This window comes from Pan troglodytes, chromosome 6, assembly GCF_028858775.2.
Source record: "Pan troglodytes isolate AG18354 chromosome 6, NHGRI_mPanTro3-v2.0_pri, whole genome shotgun sequence".
NCBI classification, from domain to species: domain Eukaryota; kingdom Metazoa; phylum Chordata; class Mammalia; order Primates; family Hominidae; genus Pan; species Pan troglodytes.
The window spans coordinates 94,492,887-94,517,265 of NC_072404.2; the positions used below are offsets into that span (position 1 = coordinate 94,492,887).

The window sequence follows — 24,379 nt, forward strand, 5'->3', positions numbered from 1 at the left end:
TTAAGTTTATAAGAGCATTTATTTAATGTTTTTTAACATCAATAAAAATGTTTTATTTTACTCAATATAAAATAATAATTCATTTATTAAATAAGACTTCTGCATTTTCTCTTTTCCTCAAATATGCAAAACTTTGATTGTGACAGAGTGAAAATGCACGGCATTAGAAATCATATAAGTTAAGATCTGGTTTACATCCAGCCAGTAGATGTTGGTAAATTATTCTATTTTTGTGAATTACAGTTTTCTCATCTTTAAATGAAGGGACTAGTGATGATGGGATTTAAGGTGACTTACTGTTCTGATATGTACAGGATCACTTACATTAAAAAGAAAAATTGAGACACTGTTGATCATAGTCACTTCAAACATCAGCACAAATTTCTGTCCAACATTTTATAGCAGAGTTTTATCTATATCTATATCTATTTATCTCTATATATAATATGATATTTACTCCCTATAATCTATAGCCTACAACCTGCAAGACACGAACACATTATTAAGTGCTTCTGTTAAGGAGTCATTATTAAGAGATAAATCTATTTAATACAAGTTTCTTCTGGTTTCCCTGGGGATTGGCCTAATAATGAATGAATTAATGTATATTTTACTGCTGTTTCATTATTCCATTAATAATAGACTGTGATTATTATAAAAGTAGTTTTTTACATTCTACCATTAAAAAAATGGTAGGTATACAAAAAGAAAATCAAAACACCATCTTCCTATCAACACCTCAGTTAGAGATGATCACTGTTAAAATCTTCTTTATTTTTCCCTATTTTCTATGCATATACATAAATGTATTTTACAACAATGAGATTATATCAATAATCTAGTTTATAAACTACTAATGAGTTAATTGTTTCCACTTTACTCATCACTGTGTTTTCATTTTATTTAATATTCAGTTCACATTAAAAATTTCAGAGATGTTTCAAAACTGTTTTTATAGGTGATTTGTCCAATTTGACATCTAATTCTAAGCACATTATAACTAGTTGCAGCACTATCATTTTTAATATAGCACACATATTAACCCCCTCTCTTATTTTTCATGACATTAACTTGTTGAAGAGGGACAAGTTCAAGTTATTCCTTTTAAAATGCTTTAACCTCTTCAGGAATTTTAACATTGTCAAAAACTTAATAATTTATTTCAAAACCATATGTCAACTAACTGCACAGTATGCCCTATTTCTCAGTTTTTATTGGAATCCAGAGAAAATTAATCATTGTACTATTGGGGATTCTGTGCTAATATTAAAAAAAAAGATTGGTGTCTTGATCTTTCTCCACTGGAAGAAGGACATGATGCATGTCCTCCCTGGCACAGGATCACTGCCCTACATGAATGAGCACAAAGTCTTTCTAAGGATAGTCTTAACTATTACTGAAATTTAAATTACTTAAGTTCCCTTCTTTGTGATCTCTATAAATCATTTCTGGCACATATTCTTTCACCCATCAGAGCAAATCTAAATAAGAACATGTTCCTTTCGGGCTGAATAGTACCAGTTTACCTAAATTAATGTTTATTTAGTATCTAATAATGTTTTCTATTGAGAGAAACTGGGCTCTGTTTTCTCAAGGTTTTTGCCAAGTCTCATAAATCTGGGAAAAGGCAGTCAGTGTAACCCCTACTAATAACCAAAGTGGCCACACACAGAATAAACAAGGGCCCAGTTTATAAAGCCTTCACTGAAAGACCTTCTTGGAGTAAATTTAGATTTCTCAGTATTAATTTATGATGTGTGCAATGCACTTTGCACTCAAAAAAAGAGAATAGGAAAAAGAGTTAAAAAATGCATTTAACCAAATCTTTAATGCATTAAGGTACTATTTAAATTTAATAGCCAGCAAAATAGAAGGTAAGAGAAAAAAAAAACCAAGTTTCTGTGAACTATACAGAAGTTGGCAATGCATTTTAGTTTTGATGTATTAAAATTTCTAAGCAATTATTGACATATATCAACATTGCTGAAAAGGACAATTCGCTCAGTGTCTCTTACCAATTTCTAAATTACTCAATTGCTTATTTAATCAAGGTTTGAGATATCATCTCTTTACCAATATAATAAATTTCTGAACCAACAATATCTAGTAAAACACTGAGAAAGTACTTAGTTTTATCTACACCCTCAGTATCAGCCAAAGTTAATTCCATATGAATTTTATTGCTTTAAAATCAAAATTTATTTCTCTAGACATGAAATTATAACCTTATTTAAAACTCAATAATAAAATCTTTCTAAAGATGTCATTATTCATAAAAGACACAGATTACATCAGGGAAATAAGGCATCTAGCTCACGGTTGTCCTATTTTTATTTAATCATTCTCCATGGCAATATGGCATTTTCCCCAATTTGCATTGGATATGGATCTCAAGAGCAGAATGTAGACAAGTTTTAGGAAGAAGAATAAAGGCTTTGGATATTTGTTTTATTTCAGAGAGTCCAGAAAGAGATTCTTTAGAAGAAAGCAAAGAAGGATGGCATTTTTTTTTTAAGTGTCTAAAAACCTCATCAATGTTTTCTTTAATTTTATGGCTCCTCTTGCTTTTACACTAGAAAGATTCCCAGACTAACCACATGATGTGAATGGAATAACCTTTTCTCTCTTCGGCTGGGTGATGGTTTCTCAAAATAAATACAACCCATCTTATACTTTTTCTTTTCTGAATATGTCTTTCTTGAGCCATATCCATGAGTTGAAAAGACTTTCTCTGGGAATCCCAAATGCTGAGACAATGCCATCTTAATTAGGAAAAGTAATGTCAAGAGCAATTCTACCTTAGACAACTTACTAAACTTTTTTATCTTTTCAATAAATATGCCTTTCATATGTTTACTCATAATGCAATAATTATTTCTAATAAGACAAACTTACAATTAGTTATTCACAATAATGACAATGAGTACCTATCACATAGCTATCATGGTACAACACACAATTAGGTATGAAACTGATATGACATAGTACCTGCATATAAAATCAGGTCATATGAGAAAAGTGATTAGCAGAATGTCTAACATATATGCACTAAAGTAAATGTTAATACTTTTATTATAATTCCAGTGATTTCAAAGTGATTAAAAATAAGAATAGCATAAAAATATACAGTCATGCTTTAACAATGAGAATATGTTCTGATAAATTTGTCATTAGGTGATTTCGTCATTGTTCGAACATCATAGAGGGAACTTAAACAAACCTAGATGGTACAGCCTACTACACATCTAGACTATAGGGTATAGCCCATTGCTCCCAGGCAACAAATCTGTACAGCATGTTACTGTACTGAACACTATAAGCAATTGTTACACAATGGGAAGTATTTATGTATTTAAACTTATCTAAACATAGAAGAGATACAACAAAAATAAAATATTATAATCTTAGGGGAACACCATCCTATGTGTAGTCTGTGAGTTGATGGAAAAGTTGTTATGCAGCACATGACTGCAATATATAGTAATATAATCCAGTTGTATAATATTGTCTAGTGCTCTCTAGTAAAAATATAATACGAGACATGTATTTTTTTTTTTTTTGAGATGGAGTCTTGCTCTATCACCCAGGCTGTAGTGCAGTAGCATGGTCTTGGCTCACTGCAATCTCTGCCTCCTGGGTTCAAGCTTCAGCCTCCCGAGTAGCTGGGACCACAGGCATGCGCCACCACACCTGGCGAATTTTTGTATTTTTAGTAGAGACGGGGTTTCGCCATGTTGGCCAGGCTGGTCTCAAATGCCTGACCTCAAGTGATCCGCTCACCTCTGCCTCCCAAAGTACTGGGATTACAGGCATGAGGCACCGAGCCTGGCCCGAGACTTGTAATTTAAAATTTTCTTATAGTTATATATGAAAGTAAAAAGTAACAGATAAAACCAATTCTTATATATTTAATCCAATATATAATCATTTTAACATGTATACAATATAAAATTATTAATCAAAAAACCATTTTCATGCTAAGTCTTCAGATTCAGGTGTGCATTTTACATTTTCAGTTTTTCTCTATGTGGATGCTGAATTTTATTAGCAATAAAAATTGGTTTGTATTCTGATTTCATAAAATTTACAACTAAAAGAGGAGATTGAATTTACTCAAGTTGTTTCAAACAAATGTAAAAGTTTTCTGATAACTGAATCGAGTATCATTTATTAAATTTAAATTAATTAAATTAAATAACATAAAAGTTGAATTTAAAGCTAGCTTTGAAACTAAAGCAAGATGTAAATACCCACACACTTCATCCTCTTCCCCAGAGGTAGAAAATATATTTTATGTGAGATAGAGGGGAAAGATTCTCAGAATAGAGATATATTTTTTGCCTTATGCTTCATGTAATAGAAAAATGAACACAATTCTCACAACCATCAGGATTTCCGTGAGGATCTTTATCAGGGTTTCTAAGAATTTATACACATATATACATTTTTTTCCTTTGGGAACTGGCCTGCAATATCCAACATTTAAGTCAGCCTGGAGCCCAAAATTAAAGCTGTGTTTGTTCTTATTTGTTCTCTTCCCCTTGCCTCTAGTATGATATGTCTGAATGGTGTAAAGCAAATAATAATATTTCATAGAATTTGATTAGGATTTATTATATATTCCTACTTTAATCCCAGCCCAATGATTAACATTTCAAAGATAGAGAAATTGTCATTATAAATTAATCTGGCTTTGGTGTCCACTGTATTTATCTAAGGAGAACAAATAAGTTTCAGAGAGAAATCCTGGAGCAGCTGGATGATATACACAGTTCTAGCTTGGCTTTATTTGTGTTTGGTTTGGTTTAATTTTATTTGTTTATAAAGGATGGAGGAAAAATAAAATACTTGAAACCTCATTAGGAATGTTTCAAGGGCTCTGAATTATGAATAGAAATGAGAGCATCACAAAAATCTAATTCCAAATTTTTAAACTCTTTCTGGAATGATGCCATTCAAATATGGGAATTATGTTGACAGTGTTTTTTTAACCCTTATTTTATGCCAGTCTGGCATAATACATGTCACAAAAGATGTGTTAAATTTATTATGTAAAACCAAAGAAAAAATGCATGAATGAAAATGTGAAGTCAAATATAAAGTGTAAGGTGACTTACATATGATGGTTTGAACAATATATCAAAAAGCCTTTAATGTTTTATTGGTTTGGGGGGGATAGACAAAAGTACAATATTTAAATCAAATAATTATATAAGAAGCAGAAGCTGGCATATTTTTATGCTATCATTGTTAGTTATTTTTAGTTATTTGGTATTTAAGTACTATATAATAAATGGGGAAATGCCATTCTAAAAGCTATGTTGCTGGAATCTTGGAAGACTAAATCTACAACTCATAGATAAGAACTCCCATTAAAGGAACAGGAAATTATCAGGAATCACATCTTGTCACCAAGCAAGATGATAGAGTATGTTTAATAATACAAAAAGCCAAAAAAAAATCTGGTGGAAAGAAGGATCTTTATTGCAGAGAAATTATAAGGCATTTGCAAAGAGAAGTGATTTCTTATTCACAAATACAAAAGTTTGAGATTAAAAACACACTGTCATCCCTCAAGATTCGTGGGATATTGATTCCAAGATCCTTCTTGTATACCAAAATCTGCTGATGCTCAAGTCTCCTATATAATGTGATGTTGTATTTGCATATAACCTACTCACCTCTTCCCCTATACATTTTTTCTTCTATAAACTTTAAATCATATCCAGATTACTTATAAAACCTAACACAATGCCTACACATAATTTCATTCCCTTGGATTCAGCATACAAATTAGTGGGCAGCAAATTTAAGTTTTGCTTTGTGAAACTTCAGATATTTTTTTTCCCAGATATTTTTGATCTATAGTTGGTTGAATCCACAGGTGTGGAGCTCACAGATACGGAGGGCTAATTGTACATATAAAGAAAAACCAATTGGTATAAATAGATAATTCAATCTTTCTTATCCAATCAACTTTATATTTGTATGACATCTTACAGTTCTTTAATGAGATATATACACATATGTATACATATATGTATTTTTACACATACATACAATCACATTTCACTTTTACTAGTAAAAATCCTTAGCCAGGAGTGGCGTCTCACGTGTGTAATCTCAGCACTTTGGGAGGCTGAGGCGGGTAGATTACTTGAAGTCAGGAGTTCCAGAGCAGCCTGGCCAACATGGTGAAACCCCATCTCTACTAAAAATACAAAAATTAGCTGGGTGTGGTGGCGGGACCTGTAACCCCAGCTACTCGGGAGGCTGAGGAAGGGGAATCCCTTGAACCTGGGAGGCGGAGGTTGCATTGAGCCAAGATTGGGCCACTGCACTCCAGCCTGGGTGACAGAGTGAGACTCCATCTAAAAAAAAAATATATATATATATATTTTACTTAACAATTCTGCAGTTAAGATATGCAATTGTATTGGTAAAAAGAAATAAGTCATATTTTCGAAAGAAAATAAAAACTAGCCTAATAGCAGGTATCACAGATAAAAGAAATGGAGAAATAAGACACAAGCACCAGTCTTCTGTTTACAAATATATCTTTCAGGAAAAATGTACAATAAAATCTCCAGATATGTTTTGATGATGACAAAGCAGAAGACTCCAGTGAATGGATGCAGGCTACAAAAGGATGCTGCAGATTTGTGGGGATACTCAAAGGAGTAGCAAATTTAATATGAACAATTCAAGGGAGTAGCTTCAGGAATAGAAAGTCTAAAAGAAAGAATGTTGGTACAGCAATTAGGAGGAAGTAAGTGAACCGGAAAAACATAGTTCGTTCCTCCAGAGAATGGGCTCATCTTTCCGTATACCACAGTATCAACATGAGATGGTCACAGTTCTAGTCACAGAAGTGGAATTTTCTGTCCATCTTTCTTTCTTTTCTTTTTCTTCTCTCTTTTTTTTTTTGAGACGGAGTTTTCCTCTTGTTGCCCAGGCTGGAGTGCAATAGCACAATCTTGGCTTACCGCAACCTCTGCCTCCCGGGTTCAAGTGATGCTCTTGTCTCAGCCTCCTGAGTAGCTGGCATTACAAGAATGCACCACCATGCCCGGCTAATTTTGTATTTTTAGTAGAGACAGGTTTTCGCCATGTGGGCCAGGCAGGTCTCAAATGCCTGACCTCAAGTGATCTGCCCACCTGTTGGTCAGGCTGGTCTCGAAAACCAACCTCAGGTGATTCACCCACCTCGGCCTCCCAAAGTGCTGGGATTACAGGCTTGAGCCACCATGTCTGGCCTCTGTCAGTCTTTCTAATAATCCCTGTTTCTAACTATCTGTAAATATATCTATCTGTAGATGTGCTGTTAGCAACCTGGTTAAAAAGCAATTTAATACCAGTAATGAAAAATACAATGTCTTGATCAATTTAGAAGCAAAATCTTGTATCTATAAATATATTTTTCTGATATTTAGATAACAGAATTTCATGAAAATCTTAAGAATCAATTTTTTCAAGTACCTTATTATTTAAATATTTTTTATTTATCCTAATGCTTTAGTGTCATTGATATTGTTTCACTTACCTATATATCTGCTAATTTATTGTTTTCTGATCTTGTAGTTATATATGAAATAACCAGACTCAGTCCTGGATATACAACATAGAAGAAGTACCCTTCCTATTATTTCCTAACAGCCTAATTCATTTGACCAACTCCCTGCCTCATCTCCCTATCAATTTTCAGCAGTCTTTCAACTGGGAGTGCACCCTGTCCCTAACATGCCAGCCCACTCCACACTAGCTTTGGGTTTCATTCTCTCAAACACCCACTGCCTAGTAGGTGTAAACAATTTCAACCAATGAACAAAAGTTAATCAAATTATCTCTTCTATGGTCAGAGATCACAATGACAATCTATTTAAAGGTATGGAAACTTGATCAGCAAAGTAGGTTCTAGGAAATGAAGATTAAAAATAAACGTGGAAAAAATGAATAAGTAAAAATTTGAATTTAAAATCACAAGTGTCAGAAACAGCTACTAAGTATCACTATTAATGATGATCATTAATTAACTCTCCCTGAGATCTGTGAGAATTCTCTGTCATCATATCTTGTTTTCCTTTTCACTTACAAAACAATTTATATTTTTTACTATTCATCTTAATATGACTTGTTTTAGTGTTCTGTTTTGAGCTTTCAGTGTGGACACTGATGGCACTCACAGTTTACTAAGCAGGAAATGGTTAACATCATCTAGTTCAAGGACTCTCATATTTGAGTTCTTCTAATAATCCAGATAAGATTTCTACTAACGTCCTTAGCTGAGAGTAAATACACATTTCTATAAGATACTTGTTTTTAAAAGGAAACAATGTTTATATAGTTAACTGGGTTACTGAAACACAAAAATGAGATAAAATGAAAAATTAGTTCAAACCTCCTTCCTTGGAGCACCCCCGGGTTTCTTTGCAGTTAGGGTAGACTCATGAGAAGATATAGTTCTCTTCTCAGTACAATACATCTCACAGGAACTGTTAAAACAAGTAGCTCTTCTGAATATAGTTAGAAACTTTGAAAAAAATTAGTTAAATCAGTCGCAGTAACATCAGATAATGTCTCTAATTATATATGTGCGGTGTGTATATGTGTGTGTGCATATGTGTGTGTGTGTAGATTTTTTTTGTTGTGGGTAACAGTGCTATATAAACATTTATATTGCTTAGTATTTGAGAAACTTTCAGGTGATTTTAAGCTTTTAAACAGGTTAAGCTTTTAACTTAAATTTTTTTAGAACTTTAGAAACTTTTTTAAAAATAATGTTTTATTTTTCTAACATTTACAATAAAATAAATGAACAGGAAACACAAAATAAAACCATTTGCACAATAAAAGGTATTAACAGGAAACACAAAATAACACCAAATCTTAAAATGTTATGTCAAAATTTAAAATGTCTTAATAAACAGTGATAATATTATTTTCTTAAAAATACAAAAGTAACACTTGGCCAGGCGTGGTGGCTCATGCCTGTAATCTCAGCACTTTGGGAGGCCAAGGCAGGTGGATCACCTGATGTCAGGAGTTCAAGACCAGCCTGGACAACATGGTGAAACCCTGCCTCCCCAAATAAATAAGTAAAAATACAAAAAGTTAGCCAGGCATGGTGGCACGTGCCTGTAATCTCAGCTACTTGGGAGGCTGAGACAGGATTGCTTGAACCCAGGAGATTGCAGTGAGCCAAGATCGTGTCACTGCGTTCCAGCCTGGATGACAGAGCAAGACTCTGTCTCAAAAAATAAACAAACAGCAAAAAATGAAAACAAACAAACAAACAAAAACCAAAAGTAACACTTGCCTCAAACAATGATGATGGTCTCATTTATCATCACTGTAAGTGCTAACATCAAATTTTCAGTCACAGACTTTGTGATATTATAAATCCTAGGGAATATTTGCCATAATGGACTGAAAAAATCAGAAAACAATGAGATTAAAGAAGGTACTGAGCTTTTATAGTAGACTTACAGTGCTTCCATTCACTTCCACCATGTCAGAGGCTACTGGACTTCTCAATTAAGATTCAGGGGCTACGATTAACATTAGCATCTAATAGTCTAACACTGTGATTCCAAAACTATGTGCAAGACACTCTGGAGTAATACAGTGAACTCATCAGGAATGCTGTAAGATATTTTAAAATTTCAAGATAAACACAACAATACTCACTATTTATCAGACACTGTATTAACTACTAGTCAAGCTATTTCTTAATTTTAACATTCAAGGGGGTTACATTCAAGGGGTCATAGCTATGTGAAGTTGGGTTCTTAGTAAAGCAAGTATCCCCAAAAGTCCTCATGGAACAGGTACTAAGGATCTCAGTGTTCAATCTGATTCCAAGGTTTGAGAAGTTGTATGGTGCCCAACACATACGCACTCACCATTAGTAAGTAATTCATATGTAATTTAAGAATATTTAAATTTAAAACATGTAAAACTTTTTTTTGTTTTAATTTATGTTGTCAGGACATAAATACTTATTTAGTTGTTTGGCCTTAACTGTAATAGTCAGAATTCTTGGTATTTGTTTGTTGGCCTAGAGGTGTGATGAAAAAAATTTTGAGCTGTTACGGTACTAAGAACTGAAAATCTTGGAAAGATATTTCTGTTCTAAATACTTTTCTAGAAATATATATATATAATATATATATATACACACACATATATTTACAGGGATATATATATACACATACACATATATTTACAGGGATATATATATTTTATATATATATTATATATATTTTATATATATATAATATATATATATGTCCCTGTAAATAGAATCACTTCCCAAATCAAACCTGAAACCTGAAGGAGAATTTGTGTATGCAATGTACTAATCAATTTACTGCTTACATCTTAACGTTCATTTTAACTCCTTTACTCTTCAGTATCTTCTAGCTTTTGCTACATTTATACCTAGAAGATTACAGTCATCGCAGCTTTTCTATATTTCAGTTCTCTGAGTTTATGTATAAAGTAATGAAGTAGGTAAGACCTGGCATAACAATGCCCTTATTGTGGTGCCACAATTAAGCCACACTGGAAAGGATCCAAAGATGACTTTCTTTACACTGAATTCCCTCTGTGGTGAATGGTGAATGGTATTATTTTGTGTTTCCTGTTAATTCCTTTTATTGTAAATGTTAGACAAACAAAATAATATTTTAAAACAATGTTTCTAAAGTTCTAAAGCAATTTAACTCAGTTAAAAGCTTAACCTATTTAAAAGCTTAATATCATCTGAAAGTTTCTCAAATACTAAGCAATATAAATTTTAAACAGCACTGTTACCTACAATAAAAAAAATCCACACACACACACACACACACACCACACATATATAATTAGAGACGTTATCTGATATTACTGAGACTGAAAGTCTAGTAAAACTATGTAAAAAAAATTGCTGCAAAAACCCTATGTAAAACTGAATAGAGAAAGTGTTGTCAACCCAAGAAAATGGTCCATTTTCTCATTCCTTAATTTGGGCTTGTATAGTCTGTCCTCATTTCTTTTTTCATTCTTCACTTTGGAAATCTTCAAAATAAACCAGGTAAACATCTCCAAGTTTATACATGTATAGAAGATTTCTGGAAAATTTTCCCAACCCCAAATTAAAACAAAGCAAACAAAAACAATGTGATACTCTTAACAAACAGTAGCAGATTATTTTCAAAATCAGTTCCAGAAAGAATATAGTTCTTAATCAGAACTAGGGAGTTCTTAATCAGAACTAGGGAGTTCTTAATCAGAACTAGGGAGTTCTTAATCAGAACTAGGGATTAGACAATATATATTTCTATGCTGGTTAAAATAGAGCACCGTAGTTGATGTGTGTATGCATATGTGTATGCATGTGTGTGTGTGTGTGTGTGTGTGTGTGTGTGTGATCAAGGTATGCAATTCTCAGTATATTATAGTGTATTTAGTACTATTTCTTTCATATTCTCAAAGCATCTTGTACTGGTAGAGCTTTTTGTGGTAATATTTTCTGTTTAGTTCATCACATTGACCTGAAAGTTCTAGACAAACTTAAACTATTATATTAGAAGAAAATTTTAAATTCCTATTTTAAAATTCCAAATTTTAGACTGTCTGTAAAAAAAAGTTTTTTGACCTTACTTTGATAAAAATAATGAAAAAGTCCACAAAACTTTTTTGCAAGGAACATCTCTTACAATTGTATTATATACCTTGAGATGTTTTCTTTATTTTCTAATTATAGAATAGTTCATTATCTTATAGCTTCTTGGCTGAATATATGAAAAAATTGTTTAAATTTAATAATCTTTGATTTCATAACCACTGTACAATTTTGTCTCCCTTTGATTTATTAACCATTTATCTCTGCCTTGTCTTGTTTTTATGTTTTATTTTATACCTATCCTTACTTGTAGGACAATATTTCTTTGTTCAGAGTGAGGGTTCCTTAATCTTTGGTTTTGATTATTTCAAGTACCTGTTAAACAAATCTTACGGTAATGTGTAAATAAGTAATGAATGAATTACCTCTTACTGATTGTTAGAATAAGCCAAAGATGCATGTAAAAGAATCACTGTGGGCCATAAGCAAATAAAAGAGGTATCAATATTTACAATTAAATTTGATCTCCGATCACCAAATTAAATTATATGGTAGTCAAAAGACATCATTGTTCTTGCCCTAAAATTAATAGTTTATAATCTGAGGACAACACTATGTCTGATTTGTGGAAGAAGACAAGTTAACTACGATGAAAGTTAACTACGATGAATGTTAATCACAATCTTATAGTAAAAGAAAAATGAGAGCTATTAATTATGCCTATCAAACAATGAAACAACACAACAATAACAGAATATGATGTTGATTTTTTGCATAGTAATAACTAAAAATAATAGAGCATTGCCAAGATTACATACAAGCAATGTGTCTTCAAACATAGATGAATAATCTCATCAAAATAATTTATATTGAAAGAGTATATTTTAGAAAACAAATAAAAACATGTATTAGGATTAGAAACTGATAAATTACTTGGTGCTTACATGGTGTATTTTGTTATTCTATACAACAAATAAAATAGTAGAAGGGACTACCATAATTGTTCATCTTTAGTTCTGGAGCTAAAGCAAAAGTAGTCACTGATGCAAGTCAAAGTCAAGTCTAGCAGCCTAAGGAACTGGGACACTGTGACATGTTCAAATCAAGCAATCACAAGAAAGCTATGCCTGCTAATTCTGAGAGAGGTAAATAACTATTTGCAGATGATTCCTAACCTAATGGCAATGTTATAATGTATATTCATCCCTTGATACACACCAAAGATTGGTTCCAGGAACTCTGCCATTCTCATATGCCAACGTGTGCAAAATTTCCCACAGTCCTCCCTGCAGAGCCCTACTATACAAAAAGACTGCCTTTGGTATAAGCAGGTTTTGCATCCTGAGAATACTGTATCTGTTTGTTTGAAAAAATAAACTCTAATATAAGTGAACCCACCCAGTTTAAACTCATGTTGTTAAAGGGTCAACTGTATATAACTAACAGGACTCAAAGAATTACAATTACTTTATGCTATTTTTGTTTCAAGAGTCATTAAGATGATACAGCAGAGACCCAATCATTATTTGAATTCCAACATCTTGGAGTGATCATGTCTAGAAATAACATTGTATGTAGTATGGACATAGATTATCCAAAGTTTGCCTTAACAAACTGTCATGTAGAGTGCTTCCTCTCCAATCACATCAGCCCAAGGACAGTGCATTAGAATTATTCAGAGAAACAGAACAAATAGGAGAAATGCATCTATCTATCTATCTATCTATTGAGGTTTATTTAAGAGATTGGCTCACATAATTATTGAGGCTGATGAGTCCCAAGATCTGCAGTTGGTAAGGTGAAGATCCAGGAGAACCAACAGTGTATGTTCAAAAGCCTGGCAACCAGGACAGCAGATGTTATAGTTCTAGTCCAAGTGTAAAGACCTGAAAAACAGGAGAGATAATACTGTAGTTCCAGTCCAAACACTTTCAGGTTCCAGGACCAGGAAAGTCAGATGTTTCAGTTCAAGTCCAAAGGCAGAAAAATAAATATCCCAGCTCAAGACAGCCAGGCAAGAGGAAATTCCCTCCCACTTGTGGGAATGTCAAGCTTTTTGTTCTATTAGGTCTTCAACTGATTGGATGAGACCCACCAACATGACAGACGGCAATCTGCTTTACTCAGTCTACCAATTCACATGTTGATCTTATCCAAAAATGCCATCTCAGACAAATCCAGAATATTTTCCCAAATGTCTGGGCACCCCATGGCCCAGTCAAGTGGACACATAAAATCAACCATTACAGAAACCCTTATCTGCTCCTTACTGCTTACAGTGCCTTACTGCTTGCTTCTGCTTGCCTAACCTCCAAGCCATCATATTTCCTGTGCCTGCTAAACTAAGGAATGTTCAGACACTACAGAGAATTCCCAAGTTCCAAACTCTCCCCAAGCCCAGTTTCCTCGGGGCTGGCTAGGACATACATTCATCAAAGCTCAGTTATTAATAACTCTTAGTGGTTGACAACATTTACCTTTCAATAGAAATCTTATTTTATTTTTTAGAAAGATGGAACAAACATGGATGTTCCCATGGAAGGGAGCCTCAGGGAAATGGGCAGCGAATCATACTCTTGGTATCCCATCAAGCCTCACACAAATCCTACCATGTTGTGGGGTGGGGGTTGGGGGATGTCTGTTACTTTCTCTTTCTCTGTACCAAGGCCGACCAGACATTTACTTATTAACACCTTGGAAATGAACATGTATGAAATGCACTTGCACAGTTTGTGACTTTTATTGCAAATGAAGTAATGGTCAGGATGGCAGTGATTTGAAATACAGTAGAACAGATTGTCTCCTTGTTTATAGGAAACTAGAAGTGCAGTATAAAGTGCACTTTGTAAATGTACCAGAGAGAACCATAAAACTGAATAAGTGCATTGACTAAAATACAACACAAGGTGATAAGTCTAGGTTGGCCCTAAATAATAGACAACCATAAAAGATAATTAGGTTTGAACACATAATCTAAAGAGAAAAGAGTAAAACCTTTTTACAAAAAATATGCATAAGTCTGAAAAGAATTTAGCTAAGCTCAGATGTCATTATTTTTAAAGGTATTCATTTAAAGATAAAGCATAACTTGTCTTTCTATATATAAAGAATTGTGTCATGTTATTACTGTCATCTCCACAGTTTTTCAAATTGATTGCTTTAAAAATAATGTAATCATCTTGCATTGCAAAGTTTTTTCAAACATCTTATTATAAAAAATTCACACATGCAGAAAAGTTGAAGTATACAGAAAGCATCTGTACACCCACACCTAGATTCTACACTTTTTTTTTGACATTTGCTTTATTATCACACTATGCATTCCTGCCAGTCCATCTGACTTAAAAAAAGTTTTTCAAAGCAGGACAATGATATCCATATACGTTACCCCTAAACACTCTACCAGAATAAAAATTTTGTATTTTCTCTTGTAAGTTAAATATATATATTGCTAAGAGATAAAAATATATAACTAAATAGATGTCTTACTGTGCACTACATCTCTTGGATGCTAGTTACTTATCCATTAGAGTTTAGTGCTTATGAGGCTATCGTCTTAGTTTTAATCTCCCTGATGGGTCCATTAGTTATTTTGTTTTCCACAGGTACATATTAAACCCCTTATAACATTTAGTCATACTGAAACTTAATGTATTTCCAGCAGCGGTGTAACATGCAAAAGTACACAAATCTTAAATAGTAGACAAATCAGGGAACAGGCCCAATAGGTGGTGTTAATTAAAGACATTTTGCAAATGATTCACTTATACATTTAGGTACTATAAAACAGCTTATTTACCTTTTAGAGATGTCACACATACATATATTCATGTTTTATTTTAGTTATATATTTATTTCTAATGAGGGTTAGCTCTTCAACAGAATGCAAATTATAAAACATTTAATATTGCCAGAGATAATATTTGCATTTATCATAGAGCAACAAGTAATGAGCCCTTGATATCTCATGAAGTTGTGGCACCTCAGTCAACAACAATTAAATGCCGAGCTCTTGAAAATATGAATGAACAATATGACTTATGTCACACTTACACAATTCCCTTTATTTTAGCTGATGTGCTTTTAATTCCAAATGTGCACTGGCCTATCCAGTTATTAATTATTTTTATTTTTCTTCTGATAATTGCTAGTTTTATCACCTACTTGTTACATATATACATATTAGCTTAGAAGTGTAGACAAAATAATGTTTTAATTTATCTTGCATTATGCTGCAATATAAGTGATTTTTTTTTTTTTTTTTTTTTTGAGATGGAGTCTCGCTCTGTCACCCAGGCTAGGGTGCAGTGGCAAGATCTCGGCTCAATGCAACCTCCACCTCCCGGGTTCAAGCGATTCTCTGGCCTCAGCCTCCTGAGTAGCTGGGACTACAAGCGCATGCCACCACACCTGGCTAACTTTTGTATTTTCAGTAGAGACGGGGTTTCACCACATTGGCTAGGATGGTCTCTGTCTCCTGAACTCATGATCCACCCCTTCGGCCTTCCAAAGTGCTGGGATTACAGGCGTGAGCCACCACACCTGGCCACAAGTGATTCTTAAGATAATAAATCAATCTCCAACTTCAATGTATTGCCTAGAATTCTAGAGCTTGATTCTTCCAACTTAAAGGAATAATCGAATTTTCCAGAGTATAAAGTTATAAAAATCACATTTCAGAAAAATAATATCTCTTTAAGACCTATGGTCTTAACTACATTTTAATTTGGTATTGAAAAATTTTAAGAATTTATCCTAATTTATGAGCAAATTTCATCCCCTTATGAGTTGCTTACATTTTCCACACAAGTCATCATCAACAAGCCATTTATATTCATGAAATACAGAGGACACACAAAGAAAGAGAGCTGACACAGATTAAAAAGTAATCTTTTAAACAGGCTCTTTATGAAGTAAATCAACCTGTTTACCAAAAACACCACAAAATACCATTAGCATAACAGACAGTAAGAAGAAAATAGTTATATCAAGCAAATATCTTATAGCCCACAGACACTTTATGGAAATCCCCACAAGAAAAATAAAACAAAAAGTAATGGTTCTAAACATGCTTTGTTTGGAATAATGATGCCATTAACACTTGGCACTACAGTGCCCAAATGGAAGTGTGTTTGCATAATGGTTTACTCTACTCTTTATAAAGATAAACACAGAAGGTCACTGTGCAGAGGCTGACATGCTTCAGGAATAAATGGCACTTTGAAATACAGAATGTCTCACTGTTTCTGGCACAAGCCTACCTTTTTAGTCTGATTAAAAAAAAATAGACCTAGAGTTTTATTCTATTTTCTTGTTTTTGTAATAATAAAATTTCATCCTTATTTGCTTATATGGATAAAGAAAGTCAATACTAAAAATGTGGCAGTTAATAAATAAATTATGTTAACAATATCAAATACGGTAACAGTTTTGATATCAATGTTAAAATATCAGCATAGTATAATAAAAATAACATGTATGAAAGATTCTGGTTATATTCAAAATATTAACCAAAAGATTTTTGTTTCTCCAAGTGAGACTAAATTCCTGGAAAGATGCTTTTATAAGTTGACAATTTGGTATGCTTAACCAGCTCCCTGTTGTACATTTTATGTGTCTTTTCTTCACAGTTTGACCCTTGCCTACACTTTATGTATACTGTCTAAAATGTGCTCCCTATAATACTCTGATGTCTGAGCTTTTCGCACCATGTCCCAATATGATCTCATATTTCTCTTGTTACTTGTATTTTGCAAGGCTTATAAGTAAATAAATTGCATCAGTTTATGCCATACATACATCAACATTGTTTGGGGAGAACAAAGCAAAACAAAACAAGCCAACAAAGGCTCTGCTGGGCAGAGATGTAGCTCCTCTCCTCAACGACACCCAACAGTCTTCATGTTTTCACTTCAGTCGCCCAAAGCACATGGATTAGTATCATTATTGCAGGAATTCAGGGACCCTGAACCTAGGGACCGGCTGAAGTCATGGCAGAAGAACATAAATTGTGAAGATTTCATGGACATTTATTAGTTCCCCAAATTAATACTTTTATAATTTCTCATGCTTTTCTTTACTGCAATCTCTGAACATAAATTGTGAAGATTTCATGGACATTTATCACTTCCCCAATCAATACCCTTGTGATTTCCTATGCCTATCTTTACTTTAATCTCTTAATCCTATCATCTTCGCAAGCTGGGGAGGATGTATGTCACCTCAGGACCGTGTGATTATTGCGTTAACTGCACAAATTGTAAAGCATGTGTGTTTGAACAATACGAAATCTGGGCACCTTGAAAAAAGAACAGGATAACAGCAGTGTTCAGGGAACAAGAGAGATAACCTTAAACTCTGACTGCCAGTGATCTGGGCAGAACAGAGCCATATTTCTCTTCTTTCAAAAGCAAATAGGAGAAATATTGCTGAATTCTTTTTCTCAGCAAGGAACATCCCTGAGAAAGAGAATGCATCCCTGAGGGGAGGCCTCTAAAATGGCCGCTTTGGGGACGGCTGTCTTTTATGATCATAGCTGTGGAATGAAATAAGCCCCGGTCTCCTGTAGCGCTCCTAGGCTTATTAGGACGAGGAAATTCCTGCCTAATAAATTTTGGTCAGACCGATTGTCTGCTCTCAAACTCTATTTCCTGATAAGATGTTATCAATGACAATGCCTGCCTGAAACTTCATTAGCAACTTTAATTTTGCCCTGGTCCTGTGGTCCTGTGATCTCACCCTGACTCTGTTTACCTTGTGATATCTTATTACCTTGTGACACATGTGATCTCTGTGACTCACACCCTATTTGTACAATCCCTCCCCTTTTGAAAATCACTAATAAAAACTTGCTGGTTTTGCGGCTTGGGGGGCATCACGGAACCTGCCCACATGTGATGTCTCCTCCGGACACCCAGCTTTAAAATTTCTGTCTTTTGTACTCTGTCCCTTTATTTCTCAGACCAGCCAACACTTAGGGAAAATAGAAAAGAACCTACATGAAATATCAGGGGTGAATTTCACCTGATATATCATCAGAATTTTTTCTGTTTCACTAAGATCAGAAACTCAGAATTTCTGGCCCTTTCCACAAATTCCTCATTGTGACTTATTTCTCCCCTTCTCACTGACGGCGTCTATTGTGTCTAACTGCTTTGCTACCCACATCACTCTCTTTACCATCACCTCAGCTACTGGTGGGACCCAACACCTTTAGTTCCTCAACCCCTTTCATCTGTTTTTTCCTCGTACTTATCTTAGACCCTGATATTCTCTTATTTTGACAATGACTGGCTGCACTTTCAGCTAAAAATTTGTAACCTAGTATAAACACATAAATCAACTGTCAGTAAGGGTAGAGGAGGGTGTTAAATTGCAGTTTCCAGGCCATCATCTTCAAATTTTTCATTGCAGCAAGTCAAAGAGGGGTGATAAGGAATCTGGATTAATCATGAAAACACTCCAGGTGGTAGGACAGAATCTACCCCTTTTTAACAGTCATTGACTTTAAAATTGGTTCCCAAATCTAAAGTGCCAGACTCAAATTTTCCTCTAACTCTAGTCCTCATCTGTCTTTATTACCTAATTCATGAACCATTACATTATTTTCCATCTTCTGTCACTTCCATCCTCTGGTCATATACAAACCACATGTGTACTCTGAAGGTGTTTTGATGCAATTGATTTGGTAGGCAATGGGGAGCCATGTGTTGTTTTATAAACAAGAAAGACAAACTTTTCAAGTGGTCAAGGTTCTTCTCAATATTATCCAAAAATTTATTATGGCTTTATCTCTAACTAGGCTTCTAATTTGTGAATAAAATGATGTCTTATTCTCACTTAATCATCGTAGTGCTGAACTCCACTCCAGTTATGGGTGAGAACACAGTGACAGAATGTAAATGATTTGATGTAGCTGCAGAGCTATTCACTTTGACAGCAGGCCATCTAATACCAGTGCATATTCTTTCCTTCACACTGTCCTGCAGATAGTAGGATTTCAGTAACCATTATATGACTGGAGGAAGGAAGCAAGAAAGATAGGAAAGAAGGAAGTGAAGCAAGAGAGAATGACCAACTAGTGTTCAAGAAACACAAGCCATAAGTTCTACGGTAACTACTCCAGAGATATCATATATACCACATCTCTCCACGAACTATATCATTTGTGGATTAAAAACTGAACTGTTATTTTATTGAACTGCAAACAGTAATACTGAAAATAATATATATCTCAATTCCACTTTGATAAAATTGAGTTTTTAAGCCTAACAGGATAATGTCAAGCTACTTATTGATCTGATAGAAAACAAAAAGGTAAGGCATTATATAAATATAAGTAAATACGTGTTTTTTTTTACCATTGAAGTGTGAACGAAATTGATATGGTTAAGAGATGGATGAACATGCAGTCAGAGTGACAGAGATTACTATTAACACCAGCATGAAAGTATAGGACTGGGAAGATAATGGGTCTGATGAAATATAGAAAAAAAAATAAAGAAGTCAATAAACACATGAATAAGATCTGAGTCAGGCAGAATGAGTAAAATAAATACTATAAAGAACAAGAGAGACAGAGTCATAGTGAAAGAGAGAGAGAAATTGAAACTGAGATTTCCACGATGGAAAAAGAATTAGCCAGAAGGCAGCTGTAGGCGGTTTGCCTGACTCTCTGCCTGTAGAAACATGCATCATCATTCTAATGAGAACCTTAGGGAACAAGAAAACATCATAGCAGCACAGGAGGTAATGGGACCCTCCTAAACAGGACTGGTGGGACTGCACCTGGTGTTCAGACCCAGGCTTCTCATTATCCAAAAGGTGCAGGGAAGCTGGAAGGAGTTCAGAGACATGATGGAAAAATGATTAAGATACAAAGAAAGATGATTTCTGATGGAAGATTAAAGCACTAAAGAAGCTCAACTTGGATGAGCAACAAGTTGATAGACAAAGTACCTCTCTGCAAACCAGCAAAAGATATCAAAACTCTGGGGGAAAAAAGTATTATTTAATTTTTTACTAGAAGAAGAGGTTTATGAAGAATAATTGCAATGAAGCAGAAAAGAAGTCAACCCTAAAATTAGGAAGTGAAGTATAAAAATGCAAGCAATGACTACTTGCACGTATGGAGGAGGGGAATGGATAACATCAGTCGGACAATGTAAATAAAATACAGGCAACTTGACCACACAGGGGTGACCATGATTCTGGAAGACAACACAATCAACATAAAATAAGGAAATATCAGAAAATTAATAATAATTCAAACTCAATTTTCAAAGGGACTAAAAATTTTAGCTTTATCTTCCATGTTTTGTTGTTACACTAGTCTTCACCTGAAATAGTAAATTAATTCAGCAGTTTCCAGAAGGGAACTAAATAAAATCAAATAATTGGTCCTTTTGACATGGCTTACAGTGATTCTTTGTGTTGGTTTGCAAATTAATATTTTAAAATATTAAAATGTGAATGAATCACTCACATAATTAGCAATAGGGGTAAATATAAAATATATAAATAACATATAGATAGATACAGAAATAAATCATAAATATTTTATAATGTTTTAATCATAAAATTGTTCCTCCCTCCCCTGCTGTAACTTTGCAGGGTATGAAAAACCCAGGCACCCATGGCCTCTGGAGGGGCAAAGAAGACAGGGCTGGAACTGAGGATGGTTGCGGGTGGAGTAGGCGGGGAGAGTTGCAAGAAGCAGGAAGAGAGGAAAACAACTACCATTCACGTAGGAGTGAGATGGCTCTTCACAGAAGGAAGCAAACAATTCTTAGGTGGGACTTATTTATCCATATGTTGCATGTACATATAGGCCAATCTGTGTTTTTTTCTATGAATCACTCTGTAATACCCATTATAGGAAGAAACTGAACTACCCACACAGGTATTATTTTTGGATTATGATATTTGAGTTAGCAAAACAGGTATGTCATCCACTATCTTACAACTTAAATATTCACAGTGCCGCATACAAATATATTTTTATTAAAACTCAAAGTGAAGATTTCTGCATTTTAAGAAACATCTGATGCACAATAGAAAACTCTGAAGAAATGAAATTCTCACTCTAGTCAGACTGTCCATTTGTTTTCATTTTATGTGTTTGCTCGTCTGATAAACACTCATCTCTGTGCTTTGAGAGTCAATATAATAATAATCTGTACCTGTTTCGTAGCTGTTCCCAATTTGTAAAACGTGTTTTTTTTTTAATCTCATCTTAATTTCAGCTTTGGAGTTAGATATTCCTCATCCTCTGTTTCACAAGTAACAAAGCAAGAATCAGAGGGGTTTCTGAGCAGCCAAAGTCAAGTAGAAAGAAGGGCTAACAACAGCAAAGACCTGCATCCTCCAACTGCCCAACAAGTGATCCTTCCACTGCACTGTATGTCCTGCGCAATTCATGTACTAAGTCACAGCATCAGTAAACACAGAGTTAACAAAACAGTGATTATTGCATAAAACCACACCCTTATCATAAGTTTGTTGGGAATCATTAAAAGTGAAATTATTGTGAAAGAAAAATGAAAGAAGCAGGTGACGTAGATCAGGTAAAAATTAATAATAACAAAAGTTATTAGCTTAAGTTTCCAAAATGCGTAGCCATTTGTTTTCATTGAATTACCTTTGTTTTCTAAGAATGACATGTCATAGTTGATTAAAATGCAACTCATGCCACAGTGAAAAAAAGCCAGAAATTTCAGGTAGGTTTCAGCATTTAGAACAAAAGGACACTCTAAAGATGCAGTGGAGTGGAGCAGTAAGTGGAAGGAAGAACAATATGGGAAAGGTGTACTGGGAGGGTGAGGAAAACCTGAGTAAGAATGTGGAAAAAGACTGGAAGCTCTGTCAAGTTTCCAGAAACTGAAAACAAGCATATGCCCAAAAGCAAACTTGACAACGTCTTCCTAAATGCACCAAGGAGCAATCTGCAGAACAGAAGGTTCCAGTAGCTGAGAGGAAATACACTTAGCAGAGGCAAACATCATCTTGGAACTGACTGAAAGGAAAATAACATTTAAAATGTTCAGACTCCTTGGAAGACAGAAGTAAAGGAACTGAGTCAGCGACTGAATGTCATAAGGCAGAGGTTTAGAGGCCGAGGACATCCAAGGAGGTGAGCTAACGAGAAGGAAAGACAAGGATGGGAAGTAAGAATATAAAAGAAGTATATACAAATCCAAAATATACAGTAAGATTAGAAAGTAAAACAGAATACAAAGAAAAGAAAAAAAAAAGGCACTTGGAAAGTGGCCTCTCCATGAAAGTGAGCCAATGCTTGTGCAGCAGTGAAGAACTTAAACTCTAAAATCAAACTGCCTGGTTCCACGTTCTATCTTGACAGCTTAGTAGGAGGAAACTGGGGCGAGTTATTTAATCACTCTATACCTCAGTTTCTTCACTTGAAAAAGGAGAAAGTAATATCACCCACCACACAATAAATCAAGAGAATTCAGTAAGAAAATTGTTATAAAGCAAAGAATACAGTGCTTGTCACCAGAGTGAACAGTAAAACATAATCATAATTTCCAAAGTCTTGAAAGATTTATAATACTTCAAAGATCAGAAATGGAATCTGGAAAAAAAAAAGGCTATAAAAATGATCAGCATGATGGAAAAATAAGAAAAAAAGAATCAACTCTCCAACAGAAAGGATAACAGGACAGTAGGAAATAACTAGGTAATTTAAAGATGAATTTTTTAAAGTAATGAATAAAGTGAAAGATGTTACTTAAAATTTATCTGATCCAAGACAATTTACTATGAAAAATGTAAATTCCTGGAAAATGGGCAAAGAAGCCCCTTATTTCTGAAAGACCCAATTCAGAAATCCAGCTTTAATCATTTAAAGTGGCTCACTTATTCTCATTCCCAGAATTGCTTTCAACCAGCCAAATGTTTCAATCCTGATTCAAGTAAATAACCAAGCATTTCATATCTGAATGCTTTTCAGAAACAGTAAGGAAAAGTAATTTTTGCCAATCTTTCAAATATAACTTGAACTGAGTAAAGTTACAGACTCCCATTCTAACAAGAAAAGCTTCAATTTTCATGTTATAAATTTTTATTTTGTAAATGGAAACATCAATAATAAGTAATAATGACCAATCTTTTTTGAATGTTTACTATGAAATAAACTCTACACATCTTATTTCAGACTCTTTTGGAAAACTTTTCAAAATGCTAATTAGTTTGAAATAAAGTTGATGCTCAGAGAAGTGTAGTGAGTGCTTCAGGTCTTACAATCAGTCAGTAGCAGAGCATGGATTTGAATAAAGGTCTATTTGAGCAAAAGTATGCCCTTTTCATAACGTTGCTACATGGGAGCCTTCACTGAATAATAACTTGAACTAAGTCACTACATAATATCACTGTATAATGATACCACCTATCACGGATTTAAACTAGTTATTTAAACTAGTTGTTATTGTTTGTTTTAACCCAAACCTATCTCTATCTGTATGTATCTATACATATACTTATTTATCTAAACTCCTATGAACTTGATAACAAAATTTCTTAAAATCTAAGCAGATAGAGAGCATTTTTGAGCTGCCAATCTTTAAAAAATATTTTTTTGGAAAGGAAAATTAGATTCCCTTAGTCATTATAAGTTATCATAGTCTGAGCATCTCCGCAAGCTGCATTTGATTTTCATGCTTAAAGATGCATGGATTTCTTCATACAACACAGCCTCTAAAGACAAGCCAATTACTTCATCTGGTGCTGAAGTGAAGAAAGTGACTTGACACAATA

The 24,379-nt window shown here is 34.0% G+C and overlaps 1 protein-coding gene across 2 annotated transcripts in view; it reads right to left on the reverse strand.

Annotated features, from left to right (window-relative positions):
- The window catches only part of SEMA3D (semaphorin 3D), a 190,985-nt gene that overhangs the window by 144,246 nt on the left and 22,360 nt on the right, over positions 1–24,379 (reverse strand). Inside the window, exon 2 of one of the 2 annotated variants that reach the window (XM_016957660.4) lies at positions 13,363–13,494. The exons of the other annotated variant lie outside the window; for it this stretch is intronic. The gene's annotated coding sequence lies outside the window, so the exon portion shown is untranslated. The remainder of the gene's footprint in view (positions 1–13,362; positions 13,495–24,379) is intronic. 2 annotated transcript variants of the gene reach the window in all.